Genomic DNA, 16,791 nt, shown 5'->3' on the forward strand with positions numbered 1-16,791 from the left:
TTCATTTTCATGGAAGTAGGAGGGTATGAACGCAACCTGAGTGCTGCTTTCTCTTGATTATTCACCTAGTTAAGCCCTTATTTTTCCTTGTTTGCCTTTCCTGTAATTACTTATGTTCTTACCTCCACATGTTAGATGTGCCTTGGTAGATTCAGGTCCTGGTATAAATTTTGAGTAACTGCCTTGATTTTAGTGGAGATGTTCTTTGGGTACAACTCTCTTGCAACTCATGGAGTTAGAGCATTGTAAGCCAGAAATGAATCAGGGAACAGTGTTCTAGTAGCTCTTGACCTCCCAGGAACAGATGCTGCCCCCATTGCCTTTCCTATGCTATTGGTTTAAAGTCGCTTTCTTTTACACTGCCCCCCTGACACCCATACTGCAGTGATCAGTCTGACTCTTTCTGCTGCCTCTTATCTAGGCCTGTTCCAATGCCACAGGAGGGTGAAAGGAGGGAAGACAGGCACACCCTGGAAAAACACTGCAATTCTCTCCAGCATTGAACTTGGAGTCTTTTACCCATGTTTCTGATGTGATTTTTAATTTGGCCACAGCCAGTCACATTAAAGGTGAGCCCATGCCCTGCATATTACACACACATGAGTTCAGAAGTGACAGAACTTCCTGGGAGCTTGCAGCAACAGAAAACACAGAGCAACTAGAGGATTATGAATGAATGAATGATTTATTCTGGGGCTGGCTAGTGTTATTATTGTGGCACAGGACAGGAGTATTTAATATTGTGCTGGTCGCTAATTCATGTGCAAAGCCTCAAGTGTTGATCTGTGTGGATTAAATGCATGCTGAAGATGCTTTCTGTACTGTGCCACTTGAAAATCTCTGTCATGATGCAAGGCATTCAAAGCAAATCATTTTCCGTTTCCCATTTGCCAGTGAATGCGTGCCATTTAGTTTGTAATTGGAACACAGCATGCTGCGTGTGTCTTTGCTAGATCATGGAAAGTGGTCCATTTTCTAAATTACACAAGTATTTGTCACCTTTGTTTTAAAACAGGAGCCATAAATTTTATGGGGCATGTGAATATATATATTAGTTTTCTCACACAGGTAAATCAGTCGTATTCTGATCTGACATAGGCTTTATGACCCTGCTCCAGTTACATTCTGTACTAATTTTTGTCTGTTGCTTCTATATTTAGATTTTAGCTTTGAATTTTTTTTAAGGAAACAAAAATATGAAAAAAGTAGGCATATCAAAGGGGCTGGGCTTGTACGTGTTATTCGCAAGCCAGGAGTTTCAATGAGCTATGCCAATTTGGCACGTTGAAGATGCTTGACAGTCCATTTCTTATTAAATATGGTACATTTAAAAACTTTGATTTTACACAACTGCAGATCCGTTTGATTAATGTGTTTTCTAGGGAGTTTTTAAATACTTGTATTGGCTGAGAAAAGTCCACTAATGCTTAATGGGGCATGACAGTGGCCTCAGCTTAGCAGTGATGTGGAATGTCATCTGATGGGGGAGACAGAAAGGGTTATGTTCCTAATGTTATGGGGGATAAAATGCAAATGAATTAATGGAACGTATTTCCTTCATACCTCTGGAAATACAATTTTTTTTCAGGTCAGCAAACATTATGAAAGCCTTGTCATCTTTGCCTCTGAAGAAACACGTGCTTTTCAGAAAGTGAGATGAAACTCCTCTTATTTTTTCCTTTTCTGATCGTACTTTTTTCCTTGAATATGTGGGGGTTTTTTGTTTTTGTTTGGTGGAGGGGCTGAAGGAGGGAAATGAGGGCAGTTTGCAAACAACGTGACTTAACATGACAGGAGTGAATCAGAGTTCATGTGCCAAGCCAGTGTTAGTCAAAAAAAGCACTGCTGCTCTTTCTGGGAGAATAAACATCTTTGTGCTCTTCAGCTGTCTTTGTATTTTGGTGGGGGGAGAAAAAGGGTTCCAAGAAATGCTGTAGGATTCCTGTCTGCCTATGATTTGTAATATACATGGCATCTGTAGTACAAAGAGGACTGTAAAGTACAGTGCAGAGAAAAATGCTGTTACGGAGTTGAAGTGGGTTTATCTGAAGCACCTAATATTGCTCTGGTGCTGTTGGTGAAAATTTTTACTATTGCTCAAAGAACTTGAATTTAGTCCACTGCCAAGAACTGTGAAAAGCCCATCATGGCTAAGATCCCTTTTCTGAGGTTAACTCAAAGGAAGCTTTGCCATTTTGTGATGCAGGATTGAAACCAAGGAGGAAATAGGAAATAAGAGGAAATCTGGAAATGCTCAGAGTAGTCAATCGGCAGTGAGGTTGGGAGAGTGATTGCAGAGGGAAGCAGCTCTCTTTTCAGTCCATTGGACTGAGTGGTGCTAAACTGAGGAGTGGGCTGGTTTGCAGAACCGAGGTGTATGTTGGCTGGAACAAGTACAAGGACTACAGACAGATTGACCCTGAGCTTAATTCACTTTTGTTCTCATGGACTGAGTATACAGGGAGAGGGATCTTATTCTCTAGTGGATGTGTTGGTCTGTTTAAAGCATAACTCTGTGCTTACTCCTCTGGGATTCACTAATCTTATCTCAATATTGTTATTTATCAGAAAGGAACAAACTTGGCTGGGATATGGATACAATATGCACTCTAACATGACAGCCTTTACATCAGGATTGTATTATGCGGAAGCTAGGTTTACTTTACATCTAAATAAAATATTGTCAGTGTCTTGCTCTGCCAGTACCAGTACATTTTCTAAGATTCAGAGACAATTTCCATCCTGTTCCTATCTCCTCTTGTCACCAATAGCCAGATTTTCAGAAGAGATAGTCACTCAGCAGGTCTCATTTTCACATAGACCAGCTTCCTGTGCATTGCTTAGGATGTCATAATATGACTGTTATTTATGTCCATATTAAGGAGGTTTTACAGTGTATTTAAGAAGCTTTAGCATATGGGAGAACGAGACAAACTGATGATTTGGCTTCTCTTTTTCCAAATGCACAAAATACAGTGAATTTCCTGAGCCAGGTGCCCAAGGAATGGTGAAGCCCATTCAGGCAATGCACCTCTTGACACTCAAAGTGTGAGTCAAGACTTCCTCCACACTCTAACTGGCTTAGAAACAAGCTGTTGTACATAATTTTTTCTCCGTGATACAAACCAGGTTGTTCATCTCCTTACTTATCAAAGAGTTGCCTCAGAGCACATAGGTCTCATTAGATCTGGAAACTCAATGCCTTGATCTATCATAAATGGTTTAAGATTAATATGGAGGAGGCTAGCTTTTTTTTAATACTTCACAATTTGATTTAGCCTAGATATTATTTCCCAATGGAGAAGGACTTGTTTACTTTGGAAATATCATAAGTGATGGAATATTGAGAATCAAGCAATCATTGCCTTGATGCTTACACACAGACATCAGTGATACGCAGGGATAATTACAAAATGCAATGTTCAGGTAGAGTCGCTTAGAGAAGTGATTTGATTAAACCTCAGCAACTAATGAAGGGTGAATCCATACCCAGCAGTTACTATGAGTGCATTATGAAGGAGGCATCCTAACTTTTGTCTTTGAAATGTATTGTATCATTCAGAGATATTAGAGTGTATAAAATGATACCACCTTTATTAACATAAAAACCATATCTGCAACATGGCAACAATTCCATGTGTTGCCAATGTTAATTAAAAGCCCATCCTTTGACTTGTGGAGAGTTTCTTTGAAGTGGTGCAACTTAGAACAGGCTGTGGTTCCAAGTTTCTTTCATTCTCATTTGCTTAATTTGACAACCAGTATAAATCTATGAGGGCAAAGAGTAAATTTGTTCGCCATTTAATGGGACCACTCATGCAAGGGCTTTGGGATTAGATCTTAAATTGGCACCTTTTAAATCTTTGATACAGTTACAGACTCAGTGAGCCATGTAGAGCTCTCACCTTTCTTACTGCTAGAACTAGCTGGAAATTATTTTGCTCCTTTGTCAAAATATGTTTTCTAACAAACATTTAGCCTGCCTGCTAAAACCAGCGCAAAACACTGAACAACAAATGTAGTTTAGCTGAAAATATTCAGCTTTTTTTCCTTTTCTAGAGAAACAAAACACAAACAAAAAAATAGCTAGGAAAAAGTAGATAATATCTGGGGATAAAATCTATTGCTCTGTTTAAAAGAAAATCTTGGGGAGGGGAAGGAAGAGGAAAGGAGCACCACATAAACAGTTTTACACTTCTAATCACTAGTATGTTTAAAGACATACCTCCTCTTTGCACCTCCTCCAACGCAAAATGGCAAGACAGACTAACTACTAAAAATGTTGTCTCTCCTCTTCACTGTCCTCAGGTTTCCTTGCATTATCTCTTCCCTATAAGAAGGAAACCAGTCAAAGTCAGAGAGCAGATATATCCCTACTGTTGTCGCTGTGAGATAACTGCTCTTACGATGCAACTGTTGTGGTGACAATCCAAACTTTAAAGGTGCAAATGCAGTGAGCATTCTACAAGGAAAGGGACTGCTTCAGTCTCTGCTGGGTTTGCTGGGGGTTTGCACACCTAGGATTCAAGGTAGCTTGCATGTCTGAATGTGTTGTCTCTGGAAGAGTACTTCAGAGTTTCTCCCTGTGAACAAGGGTGGGCAAGGGGCTGGAGGTGGGTTTGTGTGGCAGGGAAGTGTGTGATGGAGAAAGTTTATACAGTCACAGCCATGCATGCAATGTTAATAAGTGGTCATGAAATGGCTTGATTTTCACATTGTACCCTGGGTGTTTGAGTCTTCAATGTCTCAAGGCTTGGGCTGGAGCTTGTATTTAAATAGTGGTGCTCAGGTATTTAAAAAAGATCCTTGACAACTTCCAGTATGAGAACCGTTTATTAGTGAGAATATTGTAATGATCCAGGCTTTAATATTGCATCTGTTGGGAGGTATTGGCAAGGAATTGGTGATCATACTTTCTCTGAGTACACCCTTGTAATTGGTTGCTATGCAAAACAGTATTAATGCTAGTCCTGCAGGCACCTATGTCCTTCAGTCTCGGCGAGAACAGATCAGTGCACCATGCAAGATGAGAAGGGTTGTAGAATATATGGAAAGTTAATTTGTAGGCCTAAGAATGAATAAGACTTCTCTTCTGAGGCAGCAGAGTTGGGAAAGGGAGCATATAAATAAGGAAAAACTCCTCTTTGAGATGAAGTGCAGTCCCTATCAGAAATAAGTAAATTTTGGACCTTTCCTCAGGGCAGTGAGTGAAATGAATTAAAGGTGCAGAAAACCTGACCATGTCTGTGTCAGAAGGCAGAGCAGCATCAAGGATTCTGGGCTTTTCAGTTCACTTTGCCATTGGTACTATCTTAGTTGCCCAGATGAGCCTGTTCTAACTTCATATCCTTTAAATCATTAAAAAAATCAATGTATGACCTGCATTCCCCTTCAAGAGTGATACAGTTTGCAAAACCCTCTGGGATCTGCTGGAAGAAGGGGATAAGAATGTCACACATTTTCTGTTGGCTCCTCTTATGGCAGGGTATATTCAGAGCAGCTGGGGTTGCTAACTCGTGCTTTCATTCTGGAAGTATTTGTTCAGTAATGAATGAGGCAGAGGAGCAGACCCTGAGAAATCTGCACTCTCTGATACCCTGCTGAGTCTGCTCAGAAGGTAATGTAGAATGTCTGTTCTCTCCAGAGGTGTAAAGTACACCATCAAAATGCAGAAAAACAGGCCTCTTAGAAAAATTGTGCCTGTAGATACAAGGAAAATGGAGAAATGAAAAATTAAATTAAGCCAGGCTTTTTTTGCCTCAAATGAAGACAGATCTCACATTGCAAATGATGAGAAGCCTGAAAGATAATGCACCAGCTGAGGGCTTCTGTATGGGTTTAACTGGAAAGAGGACAACTAGCTGCAGCATCCCAGCACTGGTTTGCAAGAAGATTGCTAATAACCACATCCCTGCATCAATTGTGAGCAGTAGAAATTAGGAAAAGAAGGAAGAAGTTAAAAGTCAGCAATCTTCCTTACATCTAATGATGTCCTCTTGGACATGCGCTTTCTGCTGGGATCTTCTAACACATCCAGATTCATTCTTGCTGCTGCTGCAGCTGTTACAGACTGTTATCACTCTGGTGCTCAAAGGCAGTGCCTAAGTTGGGTTTCATAGTGTGAGGACTGTAAAGAAATACAGTAAATAATCACATCCTCCAAAACCTCTTCTGAAGAAGTTAGAACAAAACTAGCTTTCTCTCCAAAATTTACCTGTCACAGCTGACATTAAAGAAAGAAGGAAAAGCTAGAATAATAGGCTACACTGTTAGTGCCTATTCCATTCTTTATAGAAATAACTGCTGAAATAAAATGATGTGCTCGTTTTGGCCATAGTCTGGCAAATGAGCAACCACTTAATCTTAGTGTCTGCTCACAGTCGCTTAACTTCAAGGTGATTTGATCAAAAGCTTCATTTAGTTGTATGGCAAGCAGCTTCTAGGGCTCCCTGACCTAATGTGTGCAATGTGGAAACAGGTGATGACAACCAGTGAGGGCTGTGTCCATAGATTTTCCCTTTAGTGAATTCATTTTGTGTGCCTGTAAGAATTTATTTTGGATTCTCATGTCCTGCTTCATTTTTAATGAAGAAAGTGAACTTGCGTTAAAGTACCAGATTTAAATATTTTTATTTTGGTGGATGAAAAACTGGACATGATCCATCAATGTGTGCTTGCAGCCCAGAAAGCCAATCATATGAGCGTGTCCAGAGAAGGGCAACCAAGTTGGTGAGGGGCCTGGAGCATAAGTCTTATGAGGAGCAGCTGAGGGAGCTGGGGCTGTTTAATCTGGAGAAAAGGAGGCTGAGGGGAGACCTTATTGCTCTCTACAACTACCTGAAAAAAAGGTTGTAGTGAGGTGGGTGCTGGTCTCTTCTGTCAGGTGGCTGGAGACAGGATGAGAGGAAATGGCCTCAAGTTGCGGCAAGGGAGGTTTAGGTTGGATATTAGGAAAAATTTCTTTACTGAGAGGGTTGTCAGACATTGGAATAGGCGGCCCAGGGAAGTGGTTGAGTCACCATCCCTGGAGGTATTCAAAAAGCGCGTAGACAAGGCAATCCAGAACATGGTTTAGTGGGCATGGCTGATGGTTGGACTCGATGATCTTGAAGGTCTTTTCCAACCTAAATGATTCTATTATTCTATTATTCTATGATTCCTGTCCTGGCCTGCATAAAAAGAAACATGGCCAGCAGGTCAAGGGAGGTGATTCTACCCCTCTACTCCTCTCTCTGAGACCCTACCTGGAGTACTGCATCCAGCTCTGGGGATCCCAGCACAAGAAAGAGTTAGAGCAGGTCCAGAGGAAGGCCACCAAAATGATCAGAGGCATGGAACACCTCTCCTATGAGGACAGGCTGAGACAGTTGGAGTTGTTCAACCTGGAGAAAAGAAGGCTCCAGGGAGAACTTATTGTGGCCTTTCAATATGTAAAGGGGGTTTATAAGAAAGATGCAGAGAGACTTTTTACCAAGGCCTGTAGTGACAGGACAAAGAGCAACAGTTTTAAACTGAAAGAGCGTAGGTTTATATTGAACATAAGGAGGAAAATCTTTATGATGAGGATGGTGAGACACAGGAACAGGTTGCCCAGAGAAGTTGTGGATGCCTCATCATTGGAAGTGTTCAAGATCATGTTGGACAGGGCTTTGAGCAATCTGATCTAGTGAAAGATGTCCCCCCCATGTCAGGGGGGTTGGCTGGATGATCTTCAAAGGTCTCTTCCAACCCAAACCATTTTATGGTTCTATGATTCTATGGAATATACCTATGAACAGCAGTGGGAAAGAGAGCCAAAATAAGGGGAATAAAACCTGTTGTAGAAAGAATAGAAAGGGTCAGTGGGAGTTACCTTCAAGATTTTTGCCTAAGTGGCTGCACAAATAAAAAAAGCCTCTGAACAGGAGCAAGTCCTGCTCCCTCTTCCCTGTGAGATGGCTTTTTCTGCACTCGCAGACATCCAGCTTAGGCAGAACAGGAGGATGCTAAAGAAGAGAAACTCCTAGGGCTTTCTTTGTGAGATCTGGCGTGGAGAAGGAAGTAGAAGACCAGCAGCAAACATAAGAGGCAGCTGAAAGTTCAGCCAAGAGAACTAAGAGCAGTGGTACGTTACAGGTGTGTGAGCAGCCTCATCTGTGACTGCCAAATCTGGTGAGAAGATCTCATCCCTCTGGTCTCAGGTCAACCAGTACTGCTACACATTTTCTATTTCTGGTATGGAGGGAGACACATATCAGTTGCTCTGCTACCTAAAAAAGGAGACCTCTATTGTAGCAGGTGTGGAAATCTGAGTCCAAGACCTGAAGGAACCCTGAACTGAGAATTAGAGATGGTAAATCACTTCGGTTGCTGCAGGGAGAGATGTAACCTCAGTGTGAATGGGGTTGTGTGAGCTCCCTCCTGTGTCTACTTGTGTGATAAAGGTGGCCCTTAATGAGAGACCTAGGAAGAGAAGACTCTTTAGTTGCCAGTTTAAAGTACTTCTGAATCTCCTGTGCTGGTAATGCAGTGATGATGAAAGTCTAGTGAGAGGAATAAGAAATATTCTGATCAGTGTGGGCTGGGGAAAGTTAATTGCAACATAAAAATGCTATTATGGTATTAATGAGAAATCCACTTGTGGGAAGCACAGTGTCAGGCTGAACCTGCTATTCGTAAAATTTACACAACAATCCACTAATTCTAATCTGTTTGATTTAATAAAAAACTTCAGTTTAAAAATTCTTTAAAGAAACATTTAAAGATTTAAAGAAAAGACTGTCTCCGTTAAGGTCTTTGTGATTTTTTCTTTTTTTGTGTCTCCTCCCTCTGATTTTCACTGAGACCAGAAATCTCAGTATTTCAGAATTTCAGATCAGTTCTGTTTGAAAATCATATTTTAACCCTGTTTTGTCCCTTTTTTCTTCAGTATATGATAGAATACTGGAATGAATAACTTCCCTTATTTCTTATTCTGTTTCTGTGTTACTTTCATTGTTTCTTTTGCAACACTGTCAAGCTATCAGGGGTGAAGAAGTATTGAAAAGATGCAGTGTGAGAAAAATGAAAACGCACACACTCCACAATGGAAAAAGAACACCCCCCCCGAAATCTAGTTTCTCTGGGTTAAACTGCAAAAAGCAGAAAGGAAAAAAGAGGGGAAGAACCTTTCCTCAAAATAAGAAAACTGAACTGGCAATGATGTGTGGCCAAAGGAAGGGTTTGTGTGCCTTTAAGCTCCTCCTTTTCTCAAGGTACCTTGAGTGATCTATGAGAAGCTACCATTCCTTTCCAACAAACCTTGCTTTCAAGTTTCAACTGTTTCTAACTTTGAAATGATCTTGAAAAAGAGTCAATAAAGCTGTGAATGGAAAGCATGTTCTATCTTGGGATAAAGTGGGGTCCAGGTGCCCCCAACCTCTTTTTTCACCCTGATCTGATTCAGTGTTGTCCTGTTGCCAGCCAGGAGGCAAGTGAGTGGTCTCAGTCAGAAAGTGTGGTCATCAGTCTAGTAACTGAGCTGAGATAAATCCCTCAGGTATCAAGCTTATGTTTCTCAATTCCTTACTCAGGACAGCCCTCTAAAGAGGAAGAGTAGTTTAAGCAGAGCTATTGTGAGGAGCAGGAGAGTGAATGGTTTCTGTGGAACATATAATTGTATAAAGGGGTAGGAGGCACGGGATGGCCAAAACCCTGTTCGGAACTTAGCCTTTGAAGTGATGAGGCAATTCCAGCTCCATTTTACAGATGGAAAACTGGGAAAGAGGCTTTAAATTATTAGCTCCAGGCTTTGAAGGGAAAATCAGTGCTAGTTTGACCACTAGAACCATCACCTCTATCTCTGTTTGGACTACAGTCAACCCCTTACAGGTTAATAATCATAATAGTGCCTTTCAGCTTTTATCAGACTATCTGATCTGATCTAACCTGTGGATGTGAAGATGGAAGGTTAATCCCTCCAGCCATCTGTTTTCCTTCACCTTTTCTGCCTCAATGCTTGCTTCCTTGTCTTGCCTGCCCACTTTTGGCATATATCTCCTGCTGTCTCGTAACACTAATACTGGTTTACATCTGACTCTGTGCAGAGGACTGCAGCCTCTTTGAACAGCAGCTGTCTATTTAGAGATGCTTATGAGTTTCCTTTAGTATTTCCTCTCCTCTCCTGGCAACTCCTCTCTGTGATTTATGAATAGCAAGCATAGCTGGGGGTGATGCGAAGTACCAACACCTCTGAATTCCAGTGATAGGAGCCGGGGTAATTAATAATAACAAACCAGGAGTGTTTGCTTTGCATGGAGATCACGTAGCAGAGAAGTATTATTCTGTATTCTTTGGGAATGGGGGAAATCAGTCCTAGCACTTCCCTGTGCTGTTAAATCTGCATGTCATTTTCCTTAGATAATTAAGTAATTCCAGCCTTTCAAGGGGAGAGACTCCCTCCTTTTTCCCTGTTAGCTTGCAGATGTAGTACATGTACCTTGCGGCAAATCAGTGCTAACTATATTACCATGCGTTATTGCAGTAATGGAGTAGAGTAAGCCCAAGGAAAAATGTTCAACCCTTGCCGATTGCATTATAAGCATGAGGATCTTTTATGTAGCAGACTAATTAATTGCATTTTCATTTGTGTCCCTGAATTTTAACCCTTTTGAGATTGCTTTTCAGTTCCAGAGTACCCCCAAGATTGCCAAGTGTTGGACAGATTCCGAAAAGGGAGATTGACAAGAGTGGTCTCTGCAGTCCTGCACTGGAACCTGGACATCTGTAACAAAGCTGAGGAATAGATTTAAACTACCACCAAAAGAAGGAAGCTGTTAAATCACTTAGTAGAACACAGAATAAATATACTCTGTGTTTGGAATGACAAATGTTGTGGTCAGGTGCTCTTTTAAGGGATGGGGAGTGAGGGGTTTTGGCCCCTCCACCTGTGCACCCGTTGGCCTGCTGCATGCTTTTGCGTTACACAAAATGCCTGTGCAGGTTGTTCCTCCTCCCTCTCCAGATGAACTCCCTGAATTACCCCAGCAGTATTTTTATTTTGTGAAGATCAGTCTCCCTAGCTGTTCTCATCTGCACTCTTGTCTGAAGGCAGTGAACTTGTGTGTTGTCTGCAAGTCATAATCTAGACTTCAGAGTGGGGATTGTCTCTGCTGCCTTTGCAGGCCTTTTCCTGGAGCCTGATAGGAACTCTAGGTGTTGCTAGAGTTTAAATGATTATTAAGTTAGTAATTAGCATTTGCATCATGGAAGTGCATAAAGCAGTGATGCCTGGCCTTTGCCAGCCCACTACTGAGCATGCATTACACTGTGTGTGGGTTACATGTTGTTCTCTTCATGGGGCCAGTATTATGTTTTCTTATTTCCTGTGGTTGTGTGAAACTTCAGTTAGTCCCCTGTGAGTTGAAGCTATCATCCAAGACAGTCTAGCAAAGGCTGTAATAGCTGCCACCTAGTTTTGTCCTACTTCCTGTTTTAGAGGTGTTGGGAGCATAAATTTGCCTGAGACTCCCCCTTTCAGAATGTTTCAAACTCTTTTTACATGAGATTTGATTCAACCTGGCTCCTTTTAGGAGTAAGTTGTTGCTGAATCAGTGCATGGGACATATGGGGAACTGCCAGGACTGGCTTGGTAAGAAACACCTGCCTACAGCCAGGTGCTTGCTGCAGTAGTTCTGTGTTATTTTTCTTTGTATTAATCCTTCCTTTTTGTTTTGTTCTTCCCCACTAAATATACACCCTTCCATTCATGCTGACTAGTATAAAGTCTTTCCTCAGTGCTGTAGTTCAATTTCTCTCTTGTTTGGGGTTGTTCTTAAAAGAAGGGAAGGAAATAGCAATAGGTGAGAATCTTAAAAGGTAGTGTTTGTTGTGGGAGAGAAAACAGCACCAAGCTGTGTCAGGTTGAACATCCTCCTGCGAAGTCCCACCATCAAAGCTGGGGTCCCTGCCAGACTTGTTTCTCCAGCTTGCTAAGAAAATTCTGCCGCTGCGTGCACACACACACAAATTGCTTTGGATTTAGCTTAAGTAGAGAAGAAACAAAAACAGGTCCTTCCCCTTCTAGGTCTCTCTCAAGCTTGGGGGGAGGGGAGAGTGGAAGAGGGAAAGATTTGTCTGGAAGAGAATACAAAGTGGAAAAAGTACCCGAGGTGAGAGCAAAGTCTTAATTGTAGAGAACTGTTTCTGTGTCACTCACTGACCACAGCAGCTTCATTCTTCCTGTATGCGCTCTGTGGGGTGGGAAAAGGCAGTTTGTGTTGTTTTTCTGTCTTGTTTCTGATTTCTACAGGAGAGTTTTCTAAAACATCTCCTGTGCAGTATCTGGTTGGCTGGAGACTATCAAGGAAGTTTTCCCTCCTTGTGGATTTGTGGGTTGTTGCTGTTTCTTTTGCCAGTAGTCTGCGGGGACCTGGATGTGGCTGATGTTTGGTGTCGCTCTTTATTTGATGCTACTAAGTCCTTTGAACTTCTTCCCTGGGGGCTTCTCCCCCGGGCTAGGGGAGGAAGCGAGTCTGCTGGGATTGCTGAGAAAACATTATCTGGTTGCCCTGGGAGCTAGCACTGTGCTGCATGGGAATGCCGGGAGAAGGTATGGTCATCTCTGGTCAGTGACATGTTCCTAAGCTATCCCCTTAGCTGCGGTTTGTGTTGTATGACTTGTGGCCTTATGGGGACTTTGGTTTACAGCCAGTAGTACAGCACTGAAGGGCCAATTACTCCTTAATGGGCTTAAGAGGGTTGTCACTGCTGCAGTCTTTGGATCATAACAGCGATCTCTGCAATAAGACAGTCCTAGGGCTCCTCTAGAAGGGAAATCTGTGTCAAACAAAAATCAGATGGTAGCATCCCTTGGTGGGGACTGGGAAAATACCAGTAATACTGCACACCCCACACAACTTTAGTTACACCTGGCAATATTTGGTGTTTCTTCAATGACTGGTCTGTAAATAGGATTGCAGCCAGCAGGTGCTTGGGAATCATGAAAATTTAATCTTTTGAACTGAAGTGGGAGCAGGTGATTTTGTTGAGCCTGCAAGCCATGTGAAGCCTTGGAAATCTGGAGCCTAAGGAGATGTTCAGGACAGGAGAGAGTATAGGCTCTTGAGGAGTCCCATCAGGATACAGGATAAATATGGGATATTTTCCATCTCTTTCTCTTGCCTAAAGCCACTAGCTGTTGATATCTTTTTAGTGGGATTGTTGAGAAGATGGAGGGATTGGCTCCAGCAACAGGCCTTCCACCACAATGCAGGGTGAGGAGGGACAGCTTGAGTCTGATAGAGCACAATTTGCTTTACATTGGCTGATTTCACATCTTCCAAAAATCTCTCCCTTTTAACTGAGTGTCATCCTATTATTTTAGCTGTGATTTGCACATTGTACTGTGCTTTGGTTTAAATGCAGTTGAGTCTCTTTCAGAGAAAGGTAAATTAATTATGTGACCTCTCAAGATCCCTGTTTTTGAGGGTTGTATAAATGCTAGTTACTTCTGAAATGGTCTCACCTTAGTGACTAGTGAAATCTGGTGGGTTTTAAACCCTAATTCAAAGCCTGTGCTTTAATATGAAGTATGCTTGGGTCACAGGGACAAGTCCTACTCTGATAGTTCAGTAGTTCAACTACTATTTTACTACACCTTCAGATATGCCAGCTGAGTTCCTCCATTATCCCAAACCTGTTTCAGTCAAAATAAGGAATAGCTGAAATGCTTTAACTGGCTGGTGACTGTTAATGTGAGTCACCTGAACAGCTCAGGCAGCAGGGCTGAACTGGATGGTAACTGGTTCCTTCCAGCAGGCACAGTGGCTAAGGATGGATACCTCTTCTCTTGGCACAACTGGAAGGGTGTTTGAAGGGCATTTACCCAGCAGCAAGAGATGGCAAGATTTAGTACTGTGCTTTCCTTCTACCAAAAGTTTGTTTGTGCTAAACCTTGCCCTGTTCAAATGGCTTCATGCCCCTGAAATCACGGTAGCTGTAGCTACTGTTGTCCTCTTGTGAGTGTCCTGAAGAGAAGACCAGAACCTTTCCAGATCCCACTGTGCCCTAGGGAAGGAGTGGAACAAGCAGAGGGGAAGTTTCATGTTCGCAAAGACTCTCTTTGCACAGCAAGGTGGGATTTGTGCTCTGCTTCTCAGCAGCAAAAGCCGCTCCTAAACAATCACAGACATGAGGCTTCATTAGCAACCAAAAATGAAAAGCTGATGAGAGGTGCACAAAATGTCTAACAGTAAGGAGAATTCCTTTTCTCCATGGAACCTGGAGAACCTGGAGGCATACCCTGGGACAGGAAGGGAGATGAGGGTAATTTACTCTTTCTGAATCAATGCCCATGTGAATATTAGTCACATTCCCTGGTTTTAATCAGATTTTCTCTGAATGGTGTATCTTAGTACTCATAGCATGTTCTTGGATATTATAACATCTTAAGCCATGATTATGCCTCTCTTCATTATACGTGGCACAGTTGGACCCAGCTTTTTAGACGAGCTCTTTAAATTCAGAAGACAAAGAGGGGTTGCAGGTTTGAATGTCCTGACCTAGAGCTTTCTAAGTGATGCTAAGGAGCATACTTTCAAAAACTTGGCAAATGCTTCTGAAAATCTAGGATCTTACCGTGGCCCTGGATAATTTGAAATGTGGGAGGCAGGGGATCCTATATTTCTGACTGGGGTCTCCAAGATAGAAATACATGCAACCTGCAGTATACAGTGAATTCAACACAGTGATCTTGTAAGCTGCACAACTTATCTTTGTATATGCTGCAAATCCATGTACTCATTCCATTCTGATAAGCTCTTTGGTGTTCCTGATGATGCTGATTATCAGCAGAAGGGGATTTTCTTATCTTGGCTTTAGGACCAACACCAGAACCCAACATTAACTAGGAGCATGATCTAAAACCTGCAGAATCTCCCCAGAACATTTGAAACACCTCTGCCTTCTCTGTGTGTCACCAAGTCCTTCACCTGCGCTGTGCAGGCTGTGCACCTTTTGGGCAGCCTTAGCAGTGGGTGAAGGTGGTGGAGCTGTCTGAGCATTCCTGACTGAAAGGGGCTCTTCTGTTTCCCACAGACATGGTGTTTGGATAGAAAAAATAAAAAGGAGGGATGCAGACATGTTGGTCACCAAACCTGGCATTGCATCTGCTCACGCTGGTGAAGTTCTGAGCCTGAGGGTGAGGTCTGCAGAAGTGGTTCTTCACTCTGCTAAGCCTCTACCTGTTGCAGTTCCAGTGTGGCCTGTGGCACCCTCTGCTGCTCTGGGGCATTGTGTAGATGGTGTTGATCAAGAGGATAGTGGCGCTGTGATGCGGTGAGGGGACCCACTACTTCGTGAGAAACCTGCTCCAAGATCAGCTGTGGTCAAACTGTCCCACCTCTGTCCCATGACCCGGGATGTGTAAAACACTTCCCTTGGCATGCTGGTATGTGGTACCCATGTTGCATGCTTGTGAGCTGGGCTGCTGAACTCCGACTTCATTGTTTAGTGCAGGAGCTAGACACCCTCTTGCAGCATGTGTGCTGTTGGTTTTTTGCAGTTTGCTCCTGTTTAGGAGCTTTGCAGCAAGTGTGGCGATGATAAAGGCTCCCTGCCATGGGCCTGCTGTGCTTCACAGGCAGACTGTCTACTGCACACCCTGACTGACTGTGCTAGGAGAAAATCTGTCCCATAAAGGAGGTAGTACTGTACCAGCAGAAATGTTGGGGACCCTGCCTGCAGGTGATATTTAGTCTGAGGATATAGGGACACTTCAGCTTTTAATGATTTTTGTTTAGGTAGATTCAGGCCTTTCCTTAGTAAACAAGACAGCATTATCACAGAGCTGCTTTGTTTTCCAGTGACTGGTCTCACACATAATAAATAGGTTAAAGTTAAGTGAAGCAAGCATTGATTTTTCTTTTAGTACATGTGGGATTTCCTCCCTTGGCAGGGCTTGAGTAGTGCAGGAGACCTTCAGGACAGGGTGTATATGTGTGAAGAGTGCACCATGTATCTGGGGCATTATATTTTTTCCAACTCTAAATTTTCTTCTTATGATCTCTTCCCCAACTCCCACCTCTTTCTTTCAGGTTCCAGCAAGTAAGGTTCCAGATCCCATTCAGAAATTTGCTGGGATGATAGTGAGTGGGAGACACACTCTGGGCCTCCGGGGAGGCCCGAGTATGTGCAGTCCTGCAGGAGGAGAGGGGCATGGAGCAATGATGGGCAGAGCTGGGCAAAACAGAAGGGTTGGGGGTACTGGGGAGCAGGTCTACAACCAGCAGTGGAGGTAGTGATGGTGAACTTATCGATATGTGTGATAGGAGTTAACTTTTTGGTTTAATTTTTTTTTTTTCCAAATCAAAGTCACAGAATAGGAAAAAAAAAAACCCAACCAGAAAACCCCAAGTGATCAATGCTGCTTTCGAAGGCTTTGGCATGAAATGATTGCCAGGCTCTATTTGTTTCTTTCTTTAGATAGTGTCATTAGACTTCCATCCAAATCATCCTCTTCAAACAAACAAAACTCCCCCAATTGTCTTTCTCTCCTTAATTGAACCCAGCTCCCCCTTGGTTATAGGCATGTTCTGCTACTTTATATTTCTGCCACAATTTGCCTTCCAGAACATTTACTTACTTGCTTGCTTAGAAATCTACTGCATTGCCTGGTGTTATGGCATATGGTTGCCTCACATCAATTAAAAATCAACATGGTCCAACAGAATATAACACCAACCCCTGCTTCTTTGAATGGATGTTTGCAGCTGGGTAGAGATTAAAGCAGATTGTAATGGATTAGACCAGGGATTAAAACAGCCTGTAATGGAT

Source organism: Haliaeetus albicilla, chromosome 11, assembly GCF_947461875.1.
Source record: "Haliaeetus albicilla chromosome 11, bHalAlb1.1, whole genome shotgun sequence".
In the NCBI taxonomy this organism is placed as follows: Eukaryota; Metazoa; Chordata; class Aves; order Accipitriformes; family Accipitridae; genus Haliaeetus; species Haliaeetus albicilla.